This window comes from Nycticebus coucang, chromosome 3 (assembly GCF_027406575.1).
Source record: "Nycticebus coucang isolate mNycCou1 chromosome 3, mNycCou1.pri, whole genome shotgun sequence".
Classification (NCBI taxonomy): domain Eukaryota; kingdom Metazoa; phylum Chordata; class Mammalia; order Primates; family Lorisidae; genus Nycticebus; species Nycticebus coucang.
In genome coordinates, this window is record NC_069782.1 from 141,838,131 (window position 1) to 141,858,877 (window position 20,747).

Sequence of the window (20,747 nt, forward strand, 5' to 3'; positions counted from 1 at the left end):
TTACCCCCAAGGCAGAAGAATGCCATTGGAAAAGCGGACTCCCTGCAGGTGCTCTCTGAGAAGAGGCCATTGTCTGCCAAGGCGGGGGCCACACCATCTCTCCTCCCCTCAGTGCTTGGTGGGAGGGGGTGTGGGTGGAGAAAGGGGAGGCAAGGGTAGGAGTGCTTGGTATTCAGGTCCTTACAGCCCACCAGGGCCTGTACGTGGACCCAATGTCCCTGCACGGAGCAGCGCCCATAAACAGATTACAGCACTGCCATCCGTTAATCCCAAAACAGTTTTCTGTCATTTAATTAGAAAATTCATCTTATTTTGCCTCCAGGCCCTGTAGCCTTATTGCATTTGCACATATTTCAAAATGTTTCAAGTACTGACCAGATAACATTAATGAATATATTAGATAGGCAAACGCTCTTAAACAAAAAATAATAAACATACTCGTGTATATATATAAGAAAATGTTAATTCCGTCTGGAGCCAAACAGGTAATTTTCCCTTCAGCATTTTTTCAGTCAGCTAAGACAGGTTGGCCTAGGAGTGCAGTCAGCCTGTCTGCAGACTCTGGCTTGACTCGCATACCAGGGTCAGATTTTCTCCAGAACAGACAGCGAGATGATCTGATTGGCTGGGGTCCAGAGCATGCTCACAAGGGCCTCTTTGATAAAAGGGTTCTTGGTAAGTACTGTACCAAAAGCAGCCTGCCACCCTTCTTTCAAAGATACCCATTTAGAGTAATTCCCAGAAAGGGAAAAAACAGCCAGAAGAGAAAGCGGGGAGGAGGGGGAGAAAGCGCTGGACTAGGGGAGCACCACGAGAGTAATTATGCTCCCTGGCAGCGGGAAAGGGGGGGAAAGTTATTACAAGTAAACTGCTGGATGTTGAACTAGCTGGTTGGCAACTCTGCAAGAACATAAGGAATGTGCAATTAAGCTCATTAAAACATCATCATTATGCTTATCAGTCTTTTTCCAAAAGGGGTGGGTGGGGCCGGGGGTTACGGGCATGACTGCCTTTGCAGATCCGAGGCTACCTAGCCGCTTCTCTCAGCAAACAAAATCAGCTATTCAGTTCCTCGCTGCATCCACAGTGAGGCCAGCTGGCTCCTACTAGCACGGAGTCCTGCCTAGACTCTGGGGGTGGGGGGAGGGTGGCAGGATGCTGGCTCCTCTCACCAGGCCTGCTTCCTTTTTGACAGGATCCCCATTAAAAAAGCTGATATTCATTAAGCACCTACTGAATGCCCAATAGTGGTGTTCAGGGATGTTTGAAAATACTACATGTCAGTGGTCCCCAACCTTTTTGGCACAGGGGCTGATTTCATGGAAAATGACTTTTCTACAGATCAGGGGACAGGGATGGTTTTGATGTGAGTCTGTAAGCAGTTGACTTATTATGGTCTCTGTGCAGTCAAACCTCTGTGCTAATGACAATCTGTCTTTGCCGCTGCTCCCCAGTGCTAGCATCACCACCTCAGCTCATCAGGCGTTAGATTCTCAGGAGCACGCAACCCAGGGCCCTCGCGTGCGCAGTTAACTATAGGGTTTGCACTCCTGGGAGAATCTAATGCGCTACTGATCTGACAGGAGGCAGAGCCAGGGCCGTGTGGGTGTAATGGGGCATGGCTGTAAATACAGATGAAGCTCACCTCCTGCCGTGTGGCCCAGTTCCTTATAGGCCTCAGGCCAGCGCCAGTCCATGGCCCAGGGAATGGGAACTGTACTAGTCATTCGCCTGTTCATGCTTACATACAGCAAATACTTATCCATAGGCAGCCAAGCACAGGCCTCCACGGGGTGCTGTGGGTGTGACAGTGATCAGAGAGGACACAGCCCCCACCCTCCTGTAGAGCAAGGCAGTCAAGCCAACTCCACAGGCCAAAGGAGGGAAGCACAGGGCAGGAATGACCACTCGGGACCCAACCTCCCCCGGAGGAAAATGGGGGTCTCTCCTTGCTCTTTCTTTCTTTGTGGCTGTGATTTTTTTAATGACTTTTTTTTTCACTCCGGGTAAGCATTGAATGATGACATTTTTAATATGACAATAATCTGTTTCTTGTGGAAAATTAGCCACGTACAGAAAAATTTAAAAAGAAAATAAAAGTTAACTGTAGTCTGGCCACCCAAAGATACCCACTCTAACATTGCGATGTATTTTCTTCCAGCCTTTTGTTCTGGCTGTTTGCAAAACATAAATAGAATTATTATTTACTTTTTTTCCACAGGACATAATGTGAACATTTTCCATATCATTACATATGCTCCACACCGTTGTTTCGAATGTCTGCACAGTTTAATCTTCTACTGCTGGATATTTTATTTGTTTACAGTTTTTCAATATTACAAGTAGTATTGCCCTGAGCATCTTAGTGTGTAAGAATTGTTGCTTATTTCCATGCTGACAGTTATTTGCAAATAACTCGTATGCAGTAACTCCCTGTAGGGGAAAGCTGCTTAATACAAAGCAGAGTCTAACTGTAGGACCCCCACAGCAGCTGCCTAAGTCTCGACACCAGGGAGTTCCATCGCAGGGGTTAGTGCGACCGGCAGGCTCACAGGGGAGGTGGGTCTTGAACAGGGGTGGTCTGGTTTTTTGGAGTCCGATATTACTATGGATTGTCTTAAAACCCCCAGCTTGCCTTTTCTTCTGAGCATCTCGAAGGAGCACCTCTCTTTCTCTGTCAGCTCAGCCCCTGGCAGCCTCCCTCAACCATGTCCACCCTGCATCTCACATTCTTGTCTATCGATCTGTAAACATTTCTCTGCTTCAGAATCGGACCCCATCCCAGACCTACTATATCAGAAGCTGTGACACAGGGCCCAGGAATCTGCATGTTCTAAACGTGTGTAAGGTGATTCCAGGGCAAGGCACTCAAAGCCCAGTGTTGCAGAAGGAAGAGCTGGCCGTAACTGTGATGCTGAGAGATGTGGCCGTGGGCAGGTCACTTTGCTTACAGTGTCTGTTTCCTCTTAGCTCACAGCAACCTCAGACTCCTGGGCTCAAGCCATCCTCTTGCCTCAGCTTCCCAACTAGCTGGGATTACAGGTGCCTGGCTAGTTTTTTTCTTTTTTTTTTAGTACAGATGGGGTCTCATTCTTGCTCAGGCTGGTTTCAAACTCCTGAGCTCAAGCAATCCACCCACCTCTGCCTCCCAGATTGCTAGGATTCCAGGCGTGAGCCACCACACCTGGCCTTGTATCCTCTTCTGTAAAAGGGACATCATAAGAGATCCCTCCAACAGTGGAATAGTGGTTGTGAGGATTGATGGGCAGCCCTGCCCAGGGTCAGTTGTTGTAGTTATCATTCATACATAGCATTTCTCTTTAAAACTTGAGCATCACATAAGCACCCTCCTTCGCCTTTTATCTTGGCTAGAGCAGAGCTCACCAGTGAGATCCTCCCTGTTCTGCAAAAGTAGCCTCAAAGATGAGTCTCCCATGGAGTCCTCAGCCAGCACCTCCCAGCTCCTCCCTCATACCCTGTCACTGCCCTGCCAGCTACCAGAGGGAACTCTTTGGTGGCATCTGATTGGTAGAAATGCATTCTTGGTTGGGAGCCAAGTTAAGCTACAGTGGGAGGGAAGGAGAAGCCTGAGGCAAGGCTGATGTGGAGAGGTGTGACTGGAGAAACTCCAGGACACTCTGGAGCAGGGGAAGCTAACTTGAACTTTCATTCCTGGTTTGATCAAGGTAGTATAAAAATGGACCCCAAAGGTCTTCAGATGGAAAACTAGGTTTTAGGTTTCACTTATTAGCTGTAGTTAAAGCCAAATGCTCATTCCACACAAATTATGTTGGTGGATCACTTTCCTCCCACTGTTGAAGTATCATGTTTTGAGCTGCTAATAAACTTAATAAAATCCATTTCTTATTTCCCTGAGTGTATTAAGTTTGTTCACATGCACTGCCAGACTAACGTGCAGTGGCACTGTGTCAGAGAGTATTTTTGTTGGAAGCAGGGCCCAGTGTGGTGGCTCACATTTGTAATCCCACCGCTTTGGGAGGCCAAGAGGGGAGAATTGCTTGAGGCCGGAAGTTTAAGACCAGTCTGGGCAACAAAACAAGACCCTGCCTCTACAAAAAAATATAAAAACTAGCCAAGCTTGGTGGCATGAACCTGGAGCCCCAGCTACTCAAGAGGCTGAGGCAGGAGGAGCATTTGAGCCCAGGAGTTCACGGCTGCAGTGAGCTGTGATCATGCCACTGCACTCCAGCTGGGGCAACAGAGTGAGACCCAATCTCAAAAGAAAAATTATTTTGTTGGAAACAGACAACAGACAGGCATGGTTAAGCTGCAAAACACTTCTCAACAGGCTTCTGCTCTCCAATCTCAAGCTTGCAAAGAGCCATCTGAATTCAGGGAATCTTCCCAGTCAACCCTAATATCTACACAGAGTATGAAGGAATTTTTTTTATTGGTTCAAGAAGCAGATTCTAAGGAACTTCCTGCTTTTTCCACTCCGTGGAAGCTCCCACCTGTCCCCCGACCCTTCCCCTCGTTGCTAATGACTCTCTGTCCCAGGACACCACATCTGCATGGTCAGAGGACTCGGGTGCCTCTCAGGGTCTGACCAAGTATTCTCAGAGTGAGTGGTGATTGAGTGTGGATGCTGTAATCAAGCAAAACAAAATGCACTTCTGAAATGTGATTGGGCAGTTTGGGGTAGGGAGGCTCATAAGGGGCCTCTTGAAGCCGCGTTGGCCTGGGTAACAAAGAGCAAGAAATGAAGAGGAAGGATAGGAAAGACACACACACAAAAGCTATGCAGGAGTCCACATGGAGAGATAGAATATAGGGCAGTGGAAATGGATAAATGGATGTTTGAACAATTCCAAACTGCAGTAGCCCCCTTAAGATGCTGTCCCCACCCCAGGCCATGATGTGTTAGGAAATGGGCAGCACAGCAAGAGCTGAGCAGCGGGTGAGTGAAGCTTCATCAATATTCACAGCTCTTCCCCATCACTTGCATCGCCAACTGAGTTCCTCCTCCTACCAGATAAGCAATAGCTTTAGATTCTCATAGTGTGAACCCTACTGTAAACAGCTCATGCAAGGGATCTACCTGGCATGCTCCTTATGAGAATCTAACGCCTGATGATCTAAGATGGAGACGTCATGCACTTGAACCATCCTGAAACCAACACCACCCCCCATTCATGGAAAAAATTTCTTCCATGAAACCAGTCCCAATAGTACCAAACCCTACTTATACTGTGTTTTTGCCTATATGTGCTTACCTATGAAAAAGCTTAATTTATAAATTAGGCACAGTAAGTTAGTGACAATAATAACTTAAGAATAAAATAGAACAATCATAACAACAACCAAAAATTATGTGAATGTGGTCTCTCTCTCTCTCAAGTCTTAATATTTTTGGACCTTGGGTAACTAAAACTGCAAAAAGTGAACCCACGGATAAGGGGGAACTACTGTGTTCTGTCCTAAAATTTTAAAATGTGTGTCGAGGCACATGCACATCACAGCTCGTTATGTTTGTGGCACTTTGATTACCAGTATGCGTTAGCTGGAGCAGGGACAGAGATGAGACCTTAAGAAAAACAAAGAAACAAAAAAGTTGAAAACAATCCAGACATTTGCTGATCCATAATATTGGTTATATTCACATTTGACTTAAGAATACAGAAATAGGATATAGAACCCTTTCTCACTTCCTCTCTATTTTAGTGATAATTGAACCAATTATACATGTGATCATCTAAGTTGTCCTTTTTTATTTTTAAACTCAAAAAAATTAACATCAACCTCTTAAGCTTTTGGTACCATGACCGCATGTCTTAAGGAATCTGCTACTTTCTAGCAAAGTAACTACAAGATCTTTGCTCTTGTATGAGGTGAAAAACTAGAAAATTTCAATGCCATGCCCATGTGTGCTGCAGTGATCACCCGGAGATTGTGTGGGGCTTATCTCCTGGTATAATCAGCATGGCCCTCTTAAATAGAACAGTCCTAAAAACACAGATCTACGGTTAAGATTTGTTTTAATTTCTGTTTAACAGCTTTAGGATTACCCCTCAAGACTATATTGCAGGCTTTTGTACAAACAAGGAGCTTACACAAAACTCCCATTATAATGGCGGCTTGAGGGGAGGAAAAAGCCTTGTTTGGTTGATTGAGTTATGATTGTATAGGGAACAAATAAAGGCTTTCTTTCCTTAAATACAACGGTTATATCTTTCACCAATAATGCCGCATTTTCTTCAAAAAAAAAAAATATTTACACAGACTGACGTTATTCTTAACGTCAATGCAATGCATTACCTATAGGTTGAAATCCAGTTTTAATCCTATAAACTAGAAAAATAAGTTCGATTCTACACGATTGAGTTTGGAAACTGTTGCTTCTGTTGCCATATTTATCACCGGTGCTGGGTCTCTCCCTCCCTCCTTCCCTTCCTCCTCCTCTCCCTCCCTCTCTTCTGGCCTCTTCCTGCACATATACATGGGTATCTACCTACCTGCATGTGTGTGTCCCTACACATGGAGCAGTTTTGTTCTTGCGGTGAGAAACTATCTTACTCTGCTTTCTGAATATCTGCTCTGTGATCTCAATAGATTCTTTCACAGTGAACTGATTTACTGTGGTTCTGGATAGTATTATGTGCTCTCCTGCCTTCCTTCCCAAAGAAGTTAAACAGGCTGTTCTTAGACAGTTGTTGCACTGGCTCCATTACAGTTTTATTTGCTAGATTTTATTTAAAGTCTCTCTTAAATAAAAATGGATTGGAAAGTTTCCATGCTGGGTAGGTGTGTGATTTCAGCTGAGGGGCGGCCAAGCCCTGGTATTACTGATGCTGTGGGTCTTATTTCAAGGACTGCAGCCACATTCTCACCGGGGAGGCTAAAGCCAGAGTCCCAGTGCAGCTCTCCAGCTGCAAGGTGTGAAGGGTGGGGCCAAAAGGAGAACAAACAAGTGTAATCACAGGTGAACTTGGACCTAACTGGGCTGAGAACATTTTTTTGTCCTGAATGGAAAGCAGGTAAGAATCCAGAAACAGGAAGACAAAGAGAAATTCCTACAAATTGGAATAGGAGCCAAAGTGAAGGCTTCTTAGTAAAGTGAATTTGAAATTACTTTGGCCCTATATTAGAAGCTGAGTGTTTTTTCAGCTTTCTAAAACTGTCTAAATATAGTTGTTTCTTCAAATATATTGGGGCAGAGATTTGAATTAGGATATTATAACTTCAGTAGGACTAACTAATTTTAATCAGCTAATTTGGCATTTAAGAAGGACTACAGGTCATTGTAATTATGCAAGAGATATGCAGTCATTAGCTTCAGTGTTCCGATTTCTCATTAATATCTACCCGGAAGAGAGTTGTTGAATATGAGGCTGTTACCATTGCCTGAAAATGTGGTTTACTTTTCCTCCCAGCTATTTCCAGAACTGATTGCAATGCTGGGCCTGGAGAGTGGTTCCCTTTAGGTTATAGGAACATGTCTCACACACATATAATGGATCAAGATATTTAAATCTCACTGATCCAGCTCAGCACAACCAAAAGATCTGACGCAAGGATAGTATAAAGAAAAAAAAAAGTCACAGCTGGAAGGTATTTTTGCATAGCCTCAACCTCTGCTTTTAGGCACGGAAAAATCTGTACCGAGACAGGCCCTGCCACTTGGCACCAGGCTCAGAACCCCAGTAGCGGGGGTGGAGAATGAGCGACTAAGCATGCAGCCTCTCAGTAGACTTAAAATGTACCACTGGCCTCTGTTACAAGTCTCACATACAGGCATAATTTTACATGCCCACCTGCACTAGGTGATGAGGTTGAGTTGAGTTCTTACTTCTTTTTTCCGGCTGTTTATACTAAGAGCATGTTACCCTGCTTTGTAACTCCCAGAAGTAATTTAATGACCTAATGGCAGTAAAAACAATGCATCATTGAGTTATAAGACTTTATAGCCCTGTGTTTAGAAGTTTGAGACGTTATATTGATGTAAGTTCTCTTTGTTTAGAACCTATTTTACCCTTAAACCCCATCTCACTCATTTCATGAAAATGTACTACAAGGTCATTGAGTTTCTGCTTTGACCTCTAGCCTCACCCTTTTACTGCCTACTGCCATGTGACACCCAGAATATGTGATGAATTGGCTGCCGATCAGACACCCCTGCCTTTACGACCGTCACCTAGTCTCACTGAGCTTACATATTTGATTCACGCCACTGCCCCCAATCTGGAAAACAGCATCCCAAGGAGGTGTATGGTCTCAAGGAGAGAAAAAGAAGAGGAAGGAAAGATTTTGAACGGTTGTGATTATGCCTCCCAGTGGCAATGTCTTTAACCTCGCTGGCAGTGATTTAGAGATTCCCAGTTGACTGCTGCCCACTGCAGCATGGCGGGTGAGTGGGTGGGGGAGCAGGTGCTCCCATCCGTCGATATGGAATCCTTAGTTAAGGTTAGGGATGTCACCTGGCTGTGCCAGCAGCTTTACGTGCCTGCCATCAGTAACCAGCCACTTAACACTAATCAGTGCCTGTAGCACTTGATGTGTCTGTCGGTCACTGTAGCCAGCTCCGGGCAGTTCTGTGGGAATGAAGGAGACAAGTGGCGTGGTTACCCCAAAACAGTGAGTAACAGGAAAGTCACATTTTCACAATTATCTGTAGCTGGTTCTGTTTTTACAAAAAGCAATGTACCTTCCTGGTTACGCTTTGCCTAAGCCAGCTTGGGGTGTTTACTATGTTTCTGTTCACTTTTTACATTATGTACAGTCATACATTAAAAAAAAAATAGAAAATTATGGGCATCATGAAGAAAATGCAAACTACCTATACTCGTATGAATAGTATTTTGCCGGAATGTGTCCAGACGTTTTTCTCTGGATACGTACATGTATAGACATAAATGTTTCAATTCTGTTCATCCTTTTTCCTTTCACTAAATATCGGGATCACGGTTAATGTTCATATTGCATCTGTAGTTAATTCGACATCAATTAATGCATCTCATCATCATCGTCCTTGTTGGCTGTGAAGTACTCAGTGCTGTGAATGCACCACAGTTTGCTTACACAAATCTCTGTTGATGAATATTTCCATTTAATTTATTATTTAAATGAATATTAATTTATTTAATATACATTAATATTTCCATGTAAAATATTGAATTTTAACTTTAAAAATAAAGTTAGCGTTAGGAGCTGTACTGTTGTACACACTTACACACATACCTGGGTGCACATGTAGTGCTGTATCTTTAGTTAATGACTAGGGCTGCACTGCTAGCTCATTTTAAATTTTCAAAGTGATGCCAAACTGCATTCCAGAAAAGCACACAAACCCACATTCCTACAATGGCAATTATCCCCACATCCTGGTTGGTATTATAATTCCCTTTCATCTTTGCTAACTTGATAAGTGCAGGGGGAAATGACATCACATTATTCTACCTATTTCTTTGTTCGTTAGTTGAGATTGAGCAAGCTGAAATATTTACCATTTCTGTTTCTTGCTTTGTAGATTACTGGTTTATATGTTTAACCCATTTCTTCTATCACCGTATTTTTTTCCCTTTAAATGTTGTGTTTATTTTCATTTGTTGAAAAATATTTGAGCATCTACTATGCACTAAACACTGCTTGCTGCTGGGAAAACAACTCTGAACAAAAAAAGGCACAATTTCTGCCCTTAGTAGAGTGGGGGAAACAAACAATCAAATAACCACCCAAATTTGAGGGTAATAGGAATGCTGTGAGAAGGGCTTTATGGTGCAGTAGGTCTAGATGACAAGCAGGTGACTCCCCACTTCAGCGAGGATCAGAACACGCTGGAGGGTGGGTTAAAATAAAGCACAGATGGCTGGGTTTCGGATTCTGCAGGTTCCTAATTCGGTAGGCCCAAGTCGGGCCTGGGAATCTGTATTTCTTACATGTCTCTGTGTGATGCTGACGTTGCTGGTTCAGAGACCACATGTGGGGAAATTCTGGTATAGAGATTGCCTCAGTGGGAAGGCAAGACAGTTTATGAAGAAGTGAAGCTTGAGCTGAGATGTGAAGGCATTATCTGTATGCTCCTGTCAGAGCAAAGAGCTTGTGCAAGAGCCCTGTGGTGGAAGGGAGTGTGCAGAGGACCAGGGACAGAATTAAGAATTAAATCTGGAGAAGCAAGTGAAGGGAGACAGCAGTGTGAGGCCAGGGCCAGGCCTGGAGATGTAGTAGGACACGGTCAGGCCTACTTTTGACAAGGCTTAGGTTATTACATAAAGGTGTCTTATGGAAGGAAACCAAACCAACGTTAACAACTGTCTAGATCAGTGGTTCTCAACCTGTGGGTCATAACCCCTTTGGGGGTTGAACGACTCTTTCACAGGGGTCGCCTAAGACTGTCCTGAATATCAGATATTTACGTTACGATTCATAACAGTAGCAAAATTACAGTTATGAAGTAGCAACAAAAATAATTTTATGGTTGGGGGTCACCACAACACGAAGAACTGTATTATAAGGGTCGCGGCATGAGGAAGATTGAGAACCACTGGTCTAGATGCAATGCACCAAGTGTGTGGACTGTGCGTTAACAATGAGAAGCTCAACAGCTGGTGATTATCTTTCAAAGATAAAGATAATTACTACAGAGTTGTTTTAAAGTTTTGTTTATAAACCTTGCTAAGTTCCATTAAGAGCTGATTTGTGAAGTTTGGTTCACATACAGTTTTAGATTTATTAGTTAGAAGGAGGCTGTGTCTGTAAGCAGTTGGGCTCTGATTCTCACCTGCTGGTTGCTCCAGGCAAGCTCACTTGAAGGGGAAACCATTGCATTCAAATTAATAGTTAATAGGAAAATCAGGAGTCAGATCCCCATTAGAAGGTGAAGAATACTTGCTTCCGATTAACAAGAAATGCTCAAGAGATTCTGTAATCCTAGAACTGAAACCTCTCATTTGAGTCCTACTGTAAGTAGGCAAGAAAGAAGTAAGCAAGAAAAAAAGCCATGGCTGTTAGCGTGGTAGGAAAACGGGTCCTGTATGCCTCTTCAGAAACCTTTTCTGTGGCTAACTAGGGGGAGAAGAACCTTAACATAGCATAAGTATTCTAAGTATTTATAAGTACGTTAAGAAGCTGTGAGACTAGTTTAGTGATAGGTTAATGGAATGAGATAGAAGCCAAGGATTCTTTCTTGGAAGCCAAAAAGGAAAAAAAGGCAAGATCCACACCGGTTGTGGTGTAGTGAGAAAGACAAGACGTAGCCATATTGAATTGAGATGTTAGTTCTTTGAATCTTGCTCTGTGTATGTTTCATGTATTTCCAAGCAGAGTTTAAAGCTAGTAATTTCTTAGCCAGATGAGTTTTTAGTCTTTAAAAGGGAAATGATTGGCTCGGCACCTGGAGCTCAATGAGTAGGGTGCCGGCCACATGCACCGAGGCTGGCAGGGTTGACCCCAGCAACCCCCAATGACACCTGCAACCAAACACTAACTGGGTGTTGTGACGGGCACCTGTAGTCCCAGCTACTTGGGAGGCTGAAGCAAGAGAATGGCTTAAGCCCAAGAGTTTGAGGTTGCTGTGAGCTGTGACAGCACAGCACTCTACCAAGGGCAACATAGTGAGACTCTGTCTCAAAAAAATAAATAAATGGAAGAGAAATGATGCTATCAACTCCTCAATCTGAGGCTTAAATTTGACTTTTCAATCCATGTTGGAAAAATGATAATAGTAATAGTAGGTAATATTTATTGAGCACTTTACTATATGCCAACTATGGTGCTAAGCTCTTCATTTTAATTGTCATAATAACCTTTTGGTCTATACTTTTATTCTCTTCTGTTAAAGATGGTAAAAGCAAGGCCTGAAGTTATACCGCTAATAAGTGGGGATTTGAATCCAGATGGTCTGACCTCAGCATCTGTACTCCTTAACCATTTGGCTATTTCGCTTCCCCAGGTCCCTTCATTACCTGGGGGCAGCAAACCCTAACTTGCAGACTTAATGCCTTAAAGGAAATAAAGGCCTGCCCTACTCAATGAGGAGAGTGAAGTAAAGTCTGTCAGATTAAAAGCACCAATAGAGAAAACATTCTAGTGCATTGTGCAATACACATTTGTCTCAGCCCTGAAACAGGGAGCGTCATCTACTAACTGTGGTGTGAAGCCTCCTGGAACAATGGGAGGGAAAGCTCCCTGACGTTAAATGCGCTGGAGAATTTTCAACTCCAGGGGCCTGCCGGCCAGTCTGCCTGCCTGCCCTATTTCTTCCTTCCTGTTTCTCTGTATTCTCTCAATATTTTAGTTACAGTGAGAAAAAAATAAATGTTTTTTAATTGTTCAAAGATCAATGGGACATGGAACCAACTTAAATTAAACACAACTTCCCTGCAAGCAAGGCACGGGGAGATGGTATAAAGACCAGAATGTTCTGGGCCCCCAGCCCCTTCCCAGGACTAGTTGTCAGACACCTTGGGAAAGTGACTTGTAGGTATATGGGTAGTCTTGGTTCACTTTTTACTGAGTCTACAAAGGAGTGAGTGGGGCCTCTGCAGAGCGTCTCATAGAATCTCAGAGGAACTGCATTGCCGTGCTTTACGGCACATGCCACAGGGGAATGTTGTCATGAAAGCACACCCCTCCCTTGCTTCCCCCTTGCATCCTCTGCCTCTCCTGGGACTTCTGTGCCCCAGCCTCCTGCGGCACACCCACCAACCTCATGTGGTGGGCGACCACCAGGACCAGCCAGGCATCCCTCAACCCCTCTCTGTCTCTTCCCCACAGATTCCACATCCCATGTTGACTTGCAGTAGCTTGCAGCTCCCTGCACGTATTTAAAAGAGAATGAAGTGATTTACATAATTAAAACAAATTGCTTGAAGAGTATAAGCATCCATTGTTATGGCATAATGGAATGATTTAGATGCTTTGTGAGACACTGGCTGGGGAAAGGATGCTCGGTCACCCTGGAAATAGAATTACTGCTCCACCAGGCCCTCTCTGGAGAAGCTTAAGGTGAATAGAGCAGGACACAGCAGTTGTTTCCAAAAGAAAGCCTAGACCAAAATAGAAGACTTATCAAGTCTGCCTTCTCAACTCTAAGTATATGATGCAATTTGTGGAACAACTGCGATAGCCCCCAGGGACTTTTGGTATTGCCCCACGACCTCTACCGGCTCACCCGACTTGTGGGTTTCTCTCTCTTTTTTGCCTGTTTCCTACCTCTGCCTCTGTTGGTTCTGGTTCTCTGATGCCACATATACAGCATCTTTAAAAACCAATTAGAAGGCCCCGAGCAGTGCTTCACACTGAGTTCACAGGTTCCAGACCAGCCTGAGCAAGAGTGACACCTCTGTCTCTAAAAATAGCCGGGCATTGTGGCCGGCGCCTGTAGTCCCAGCTACTCAGAGGCTGAGGCAAGAGAATCACTGAGCCCAACTGTTTGAGGTTGCTGTGAGCTGTGACCCACAGCACTTTATCAAGGATGACACAATGAGACTCTGTCTCAAAAAAAAAAAAAAAAAAAATTAGGATTTCAGATTAAATGAAATGAAGGAGACTTAACAACTAGAAAATTAATGCGTTTCGTGATCCTAGATCGCATCCCAGAACAGAGGAAAACAGTGAAGAACTTTGTTAGGACAACTGACAATCAGAATACGGTTGTAAATTCGACATAATCAGTATGCCCTGGGACCAGGTAGTACCCTGTTAAATTATTATTAAGTTGTTAAATTTACTGTTTTCAGTTAATGTGTTATAGTTATATAAAGGGACATAATGTCTGCAACTGATTCTAAAATGATTCCTAATGAAATATACATTTTTATGCACAGAGAGAAAAAGAATGGTAATGCTTATGGGGCAAAATGATAAGTGGTAAATATAGGTGAAGGGTAGAGGAACTCATTTTATTATTCTTACAACTTTCCTGAGTGCGAAAGTATTCCAAAATAAGAAGTTTAACAAAAAAAATCCCATTAAGAGGTAATTCTGTCTTTGTAGAACTGACAATTACTCATTTTTTTAAAGAAAAACTAGAAGGGCTAACAAAGGGAAATAACATATATGTACAATCCAAATAACTTGTGTGTGAAATAGGGAGACTGAAATTTGGAATTAATTATATTCAAAAGTAGGACGAAAGCTCAGGCCCCCACCACAGCCATGCAGAACACAGGCCTGCCTTTACCCAGAGCCCAGGTATGGCTGTCTCAGAGCCTCATTCTAAGGTTATCACGACTAGAAAGTGGGTTGATCATGTGCGTGGAAAGATCCTGTACTTCCTCTGGTCATGTCAGGAAAGACTTTGCCATTTAATCTGTAGCATCTGTTTGCCTTTCATTCTTATAAGGAATCAAATGAATTGACTTGGACTCAAGTCCTATTGCAATATTTGATGAAATCATGGAATTTCCCTGTCTTCAGGTCTTTAACAAGTCAGACTTGAAACAATAGTCTCCTAGTTCACCCCTGTGTGCACTACCCAGCCATGAGCTAGAGGTCCTGGACAGGGTGGAGCAGAGGTGAGGCCTAAATACCCTCCAGGTGGCTCCCTGTGGTTCTACTCTGGGTGTGATGTCAAGCCTCAGGTCCAAAGCGCTATTTACAAGGGCTAGTGAAATTACTGGTGACATCTACACCAATCCAGGCAGCCTTCAGCTCTGCATGGGTTTTGGAAAGGTATATGGCATGATTCAGATATTTCACCTAGCTTTTACTTTCCTGTTAGAACATTGCAAAGGTTTGAACATAGCCTGGGGGAGCAGGTAGGAATCTGGGAAAGGATCCAGTTCAGACAGGGCATCCTCAGATACCCTGGGACCAGGTAGAGACTACGAGTGAGTAAAATAAGCCGGGAGGGGATGAGGAAAACTAGAAAGTGAGTGTCCTAGCCAAGAGGCTTCTCAGAATCCATCCCTTATTGCTATGAGGGAATGGGAGCCTGTGGGGTCATAGCTTTTGGGTTTTCCAGAATCCCTGCATTCGGGATTACAAATCTTCCCATTTGTCAATGTTGGCAAGAATTTTTCTTTTTTTTTTTTTAAGTTAAAAAAGTTTGAGCAGGCCAAACCACTATGTCTAATGAATCTGTAAGCAGAGTCTGGGCCAGGCTGCCAGTTGGTATCCTCTGATCCAACCCACTCATATTACAAGTTTGGCAATTTTACTGCACAGTTACTGGACTCCAATGGGGTGCTGGCACCAGGAGAGGGCAAGTGACTGGCCTAAGATCACACAGCAAGTTAAGGGCAGAGGCAAGCACATGATATCCGAGTATTAAACTTAGGTGGTGATTGTTCTGATTTGATGTGAAAACAAAGATTTGGCTAAAAGATGTAGCTTCATTAAAAGAAGAAATTAATTCCAAGTGGTTTTTAAAAAGAAAATTAAGGGCCGGGCACAGTAGCTCCCACCTATAATCCTAGCACTCTGGGAGGCCAATACAAGAGGATTGCTTGAGCTCACAGCTTCAAGATCAGCTTGAGACAGAGCCAGACCCTGTCTCTAAAAATAGCCAGGCATAGCAGCAGGCACCTGTAGTCCCAGCTATTCGGGAGGCTGAGGCAAGAGGATTGCTTGAGCCCAAGAGTTTGAGGTTGCTGTGAGCCATGACGCCCTGCACTCTACCAAGGATGACAAAGTAAGACTCTGTCTCAAAAAAAAATAATAAAAAAAAAAAGAAAATTAATTCCATAGTTAAATCTACCTCCACCACACATTTGGAGAAATACTTCCTTAAAACTCACTGAGTAGGTTTCTTCCTAACCACAAACTAATTTTCAGATGCAAACAAGTTTAAAGACAGGGTTCAACATGTCAGCTATGGGAGAAAAAGTACTCCAACTTCCATTTTCAAATGATTTGTCCTAAAAATAAGCAGGAGAAATAGGACATTTCCCTGAAGAAATTTCTAGCTTTTCTCTAAAGATGTTTCTGGCTCTCCCCTGGAACACCTTGAGTAATTTAGAATGGAAAGACTCTTGGGATTCCCTGAGATCCATGAGGAGGGGAAAGCTTCCAGGAGCACACACCCTGCACCCTTTCTAGTGCAGTGCCACACCAAACTAAGGGTCACATAGACCCAGATCCTAGTGTCAGGTGGACATGGGTTCAAATCCAGCCACTGCCACATATTAGCTGTCTGACCTTGGAGAAGTTTCTTTGGATGTGAAGAATGGTACCTGCCTTGGAGAACAGTTGCAAGAATGAAATGAGATGATTTCTGTACAGTACCACTGTGGAGCATGGGAGCAGCACGTCCACAGAAACTAGCAGCTCTCAGGGCCCGCATTCCTTCTCTCCATCACTCCTGGAATGAATGGAGGAAGCACTTTGAAAATGAGTGGCACCCTGGCCACGTGTCAGACCACCAGGGTTGGGGAAGGAACACAAGGAAACACACACTCACTACACTGCAAAGCAGCTGTTTTTTTAGTATATTCAGGTATGTGCAGCCATCACCACAGTCCATTTTAGAACCTTTTTTTTTTTTTTTTTTTGAGATAGAGTCTCACTTTGCAGCCCTGGGTAGAGCTCACAGCAACCTCAAACTCTTGGGCTCAAGCAATTCTTTTGCCTCAGCCTCCCGAGTAGCTAAAACTACAGGTGCCTGGCTATTTTAGAGATGAGGTCTCGCTGTGGCTTAGGCTGGTCTCGAACTCATGAGCTCAGGCAATCCATCTGTCTTAGCTTCCCAGGGTGCTAGGATTACAGGCCTGAGCCACCACACTCTGTACTTTTTACCTACCAACCTCAATCCCTCATTCCTTCAGCCCTAAGCAACTTGCCACTAATCTGCCTTTTCTGTAGATTTGCCTAATCTGGACATGTCATATAAACGGAGTGTGACTGACTTCTTTCAGCATAAAGTTTAAAGGTCAATCCATTTGTACCATATATCAGGACTTCATTCCCTTTTTGTGGTTAAATCATATTCCATTGTGTGGCTATGCCATACCACATTTTGTTTATCCCACATCAGCTGATGGACACTTGGGTTTTTGTCACCTCTTGGCTATGGTAAATAATGCTGCTGGGAATGTTTGCATGCAAGTTTTCATGTGGAAATGTGTTCTTATTCCACTAGGAGTAGAATCACTGAATCAAATGGTAGCCTAAGCTTTTGAAGAGCTGTTCAGCTGTTTTGCAAAGTGGTTATACTAAATTAGATTCCCACCAGCACTATGAAGGTTTGGGTTTCTCCATATACTCACCAACACTTGTGATGATGTGACCTTTCAAGTCTAGCCATCCTTGTGAGTAATAATTGGTATTTCATTATGGTTTTGATTTGCATTTCTCTAATGACTAATGAAGTTGAGCAGGTTTTCATGTGCTTATTGGGCATTTGTATGTTTATGTGGAAAATGTCTACCTAGATTCTTTGCCCATATTTTAATTGAGTTGTCTTTTTATTACTAAGTTGCAAGAGTTTTTTGTATAGTCAAGGTAGATCTCTTATCGTAAGTTTGATTTGCAAATATTTTCTCCCCTTCTGGTTTATGTTCTTACCTTCTTAATAGTGTCTTTTGAAGCACAAAGTTTTTAATTTTGGTGAAGTCAAATTTATTTTCTTTGTTACATGTGTTTTTGGTGTCACATCTAAGAATCTATTGCTAAAACTAATGTCACAAAAACGTATCCCTATGTTATCATCTAAGAGTTTCATAGTTTTGCTTCTTTCATTTAGATTTTTGATCCATTTTCAATTAATGTTTGTATATGGTGTGAGGTAGGGGTCCAACTCTCTCCTTTTACATGTGGATATCTAGTACAGCCATGTTTTTGAAGGAAAAAAATGAACTGTGGATTGATGTGGTGATCTACGAAGACACGTCTCAGCCCAGTCCGCCTTGAAAGTCCATTGGTCAGTCGGAGCAGAACCAGCAGGGTCAAGTTTAGCAATAGGGAAGCCCCCTCAGCTCTCAGAAACTCTAGTCTACAAGCTGTAGAGTGTAACCTCCTTAGCTCACTAAGTGTTCCCATTTAGGAGATGAAATATTCACTGCCAGTGGGGTAATGATTTAATCACCCTAATTTATACTTGTCTCTAACCGCTCTTCATCTCTAGGTCTTTTGGGCAGTAGGGTGAAATTAAAAGAGAATTGACCTTATTGTCAAAAGACTAAGAGCTGATTCTTAGCCACCCTTGTGATCCTAGGTGAGTCACTTAACCTCTTTGAGCCTTAGTTTTCTCACCTCTAATATGATACCAACTTCCCAGTATTACTGAATGGATGAAAGGAAGTTTTTCCAAGGTTTAGGAATGCACATGGTACCTGGTGTCTAGTTACCACCCAGTGCATGCATGTTCATTCTCATCACACCTCTTACCTATATTCTGCCATAGATCAAGCTAAAGGCTGTATGTCTGTTGCTTCAGAGTAGAGAGGCCGGAACCCCAGAATCCCACACAACAGTAAATTCCAGAGGCATAAACCTGCCCCATAAACTGTCCTGTGCCCCATTCCTTCACCCTGATCATAACCACAGGAAGACTCAGCAGAGGAGGATATTCGGACACTTGAACTTGGCTAAGAGTGTGTTTGCAGGGTGTCCAGACCTCCAAGCATGTTACCATGGCAAATAGTGGCCCTTGCACCTAGCAAAAGAGAATTGATCAGAAAGAAAACTTACAGTCATAGGACTGAGTGACTGCCTGTCCAGGGTACCCTAAATGTAAGAAGGGGTCTTCAGATGTAATCTGAAGATTTACCTCTGGGCCTGAAATTCCTTCCAGTGGTGCCCTGCCCTTGGGGGGTTAAGGCACAGAGTCACTGTAAGCATCTAATATCCCACATGGGGTGGACAGCAAAGAACAATCTGATGTAAAGATACTGGAAGAGTAAGAAGAGCTGTGCAAACCCCACAGGGCATGGTAACTAGTGAGTAGCCATTGGCATAAATCAGGATGTTAGAGCTGACAGGAGGGGCCCTTCGGAATCTTGTGTCAAAAACCCTTATTTGGCGAAAGACAACAAGGGATCAGAGGTGAACATTGAGTGACTTGGCCAAAGAAAGGCAGTGCATGGCAGCAGGGCTGGGCACCTGATGCATATGCCACTTGGCCCCAAGGCTATGGATCCTGGGACATTTTGATATGGAAGGTGCTGGAGCAAATGACACCAAAAAAAGGCAGAGTGTACAGGTATGAAGCTGAGAGCACTGGAGAAGCACCTTGGGAGCTATTTTGTTAGGGAAAGGGGGGATGAAACAGGCTGGAGCAGGACCCAGGGGCATCTTTGCTTGTTGAAGCTTCTTCTCATAGTTCCACCTCAGCTGAATTTCTGGATGCCAGAAAGAGGTTGCAGGAAGTCTATGACCTGGGCCTGCTCCTTCCACTGACCATGCAGGGGACCATCCCCAGGACCTCCACTCCTCCTCTGAACCCTGGTCTTCTCACTGCAAATGGGATAGGACCAAAGCAGGTGAACTCCAGCCAGTCTCTAAGTGGGAAGTGGGAAGGCCAAGTTGTGCTTGGGGAGTAAAGTAATCTGAGGATGAACAACTTTTTGGGAGCATATTTAGAATTAAGTTTGCAGTGATGATTTTAAGTTCCACCTTTCTTTTTTTGTAATGCATGTGTTCAAGTTACACAATTGACCTTTCATTGATTAATGAAAGTACATGGGCCTAATGTACAATATTAGGAGAAAACTATAATGGATGAAAGCCACTTGCATCAAGTAACTCTTAATACCTGGAAACCATTTATAAGAGGCAATAAATTATTGGGACAACACAATTAGCAGTCCCATAATAAAACGATTTCAGGTATGTGCGTGTAGGGCCTCCCCACCCCCCTGGGGCTGTCAATTTAAAGGGTACATGTTTGAGGAGACGGCTGTGCCCTTTTCTGTTCACAGGATTGTGTTAACATGCAGCAGGGCTGACATATCCCAGGCTAGACCGAGGCAGTGAAATAAGCTGTCCACGCCTGAGAACAATGATGCCTGTGTCGCAGCCAGTCAATGGCTATTTCAGTGCCTTGCGCCTAATAGACTCTCACTGAATATTGGTCAGTCTGCCGAGCGATACGGAGGTGGGGTCTCGTGATTCTACTTAAAGACCATTTCCAACACCTCTGCTCTCAAATCTAAAATCTGAAATCCCTAAGCATTTGAAAAGACCTTTTTCTTGGTCAAGTTACGGATGCTACGCGAGCATGAATAGAGAGGACAAAGCAAAAGTTTTGCATGAAGATTCGGTAAGGTGCCGCTGCAGTAGCAAATAGGCTCTCACAGCCTCATCCATCTTCAGTCATAGAAAAAGATCGTCCTATACCAGAGCTGGCCCAGGTTTAGTTCAGCATGTCTTGATGTGGTAGGATCCTAGGCCCATAGCCACTAAATCCTTACACCATTTGCTTATTAAGTAAGGAAATACCCTAGAATTCTTTTGCAATGAACTGAAATAACTGGCATTTACTTTCACCAACTTCTTAGTGTTTCTGTCACCGAAAGTATTTTTCCCTCCATTACAAGCAGGATTCAAATTCCTAACAGCAGGGGGAAAAACTGTCCCTCTCTCTCTTTTTCTCTCTCTCTCTCTCCCTCTCTCTCCCCAGAGCACAGCAATGTTAATGATCAACGTTTTATTTTTATCGTGTTGACTATTTCAACCACAGGCTTAAAGAATTTTCAAGGCAGACTGCATTAGTCCAAATAAACTGGAAATAATAGACTGGCTAGAACCAGTACTAAGAAGGGAAATTTATACGTCGAGTAATTGAAAATGTAATAAAGAAGGAAATAATTGCCACAGAACGTGGGACTCTCTCTTTTCCGTGCACATCCAAA

At 43.5% G+C, this 20,747-nt stretch overlaps 1 protein-coding gene across 5 annotated transcripts in view; it reads left to right on the top strand.

Annotated features, from left to right (window-relative positions):
- VTI1A (vesicle transport through interaction with t-SNAREs 1A) overlaps positions 1-20,747 on the top strand; it is a 456,166-nt gene that overhangs the window by 345,491 nt on the left and 89,928 nt on the right. The gene's annotated exons all lie outside the window — the stretch shown is intronic.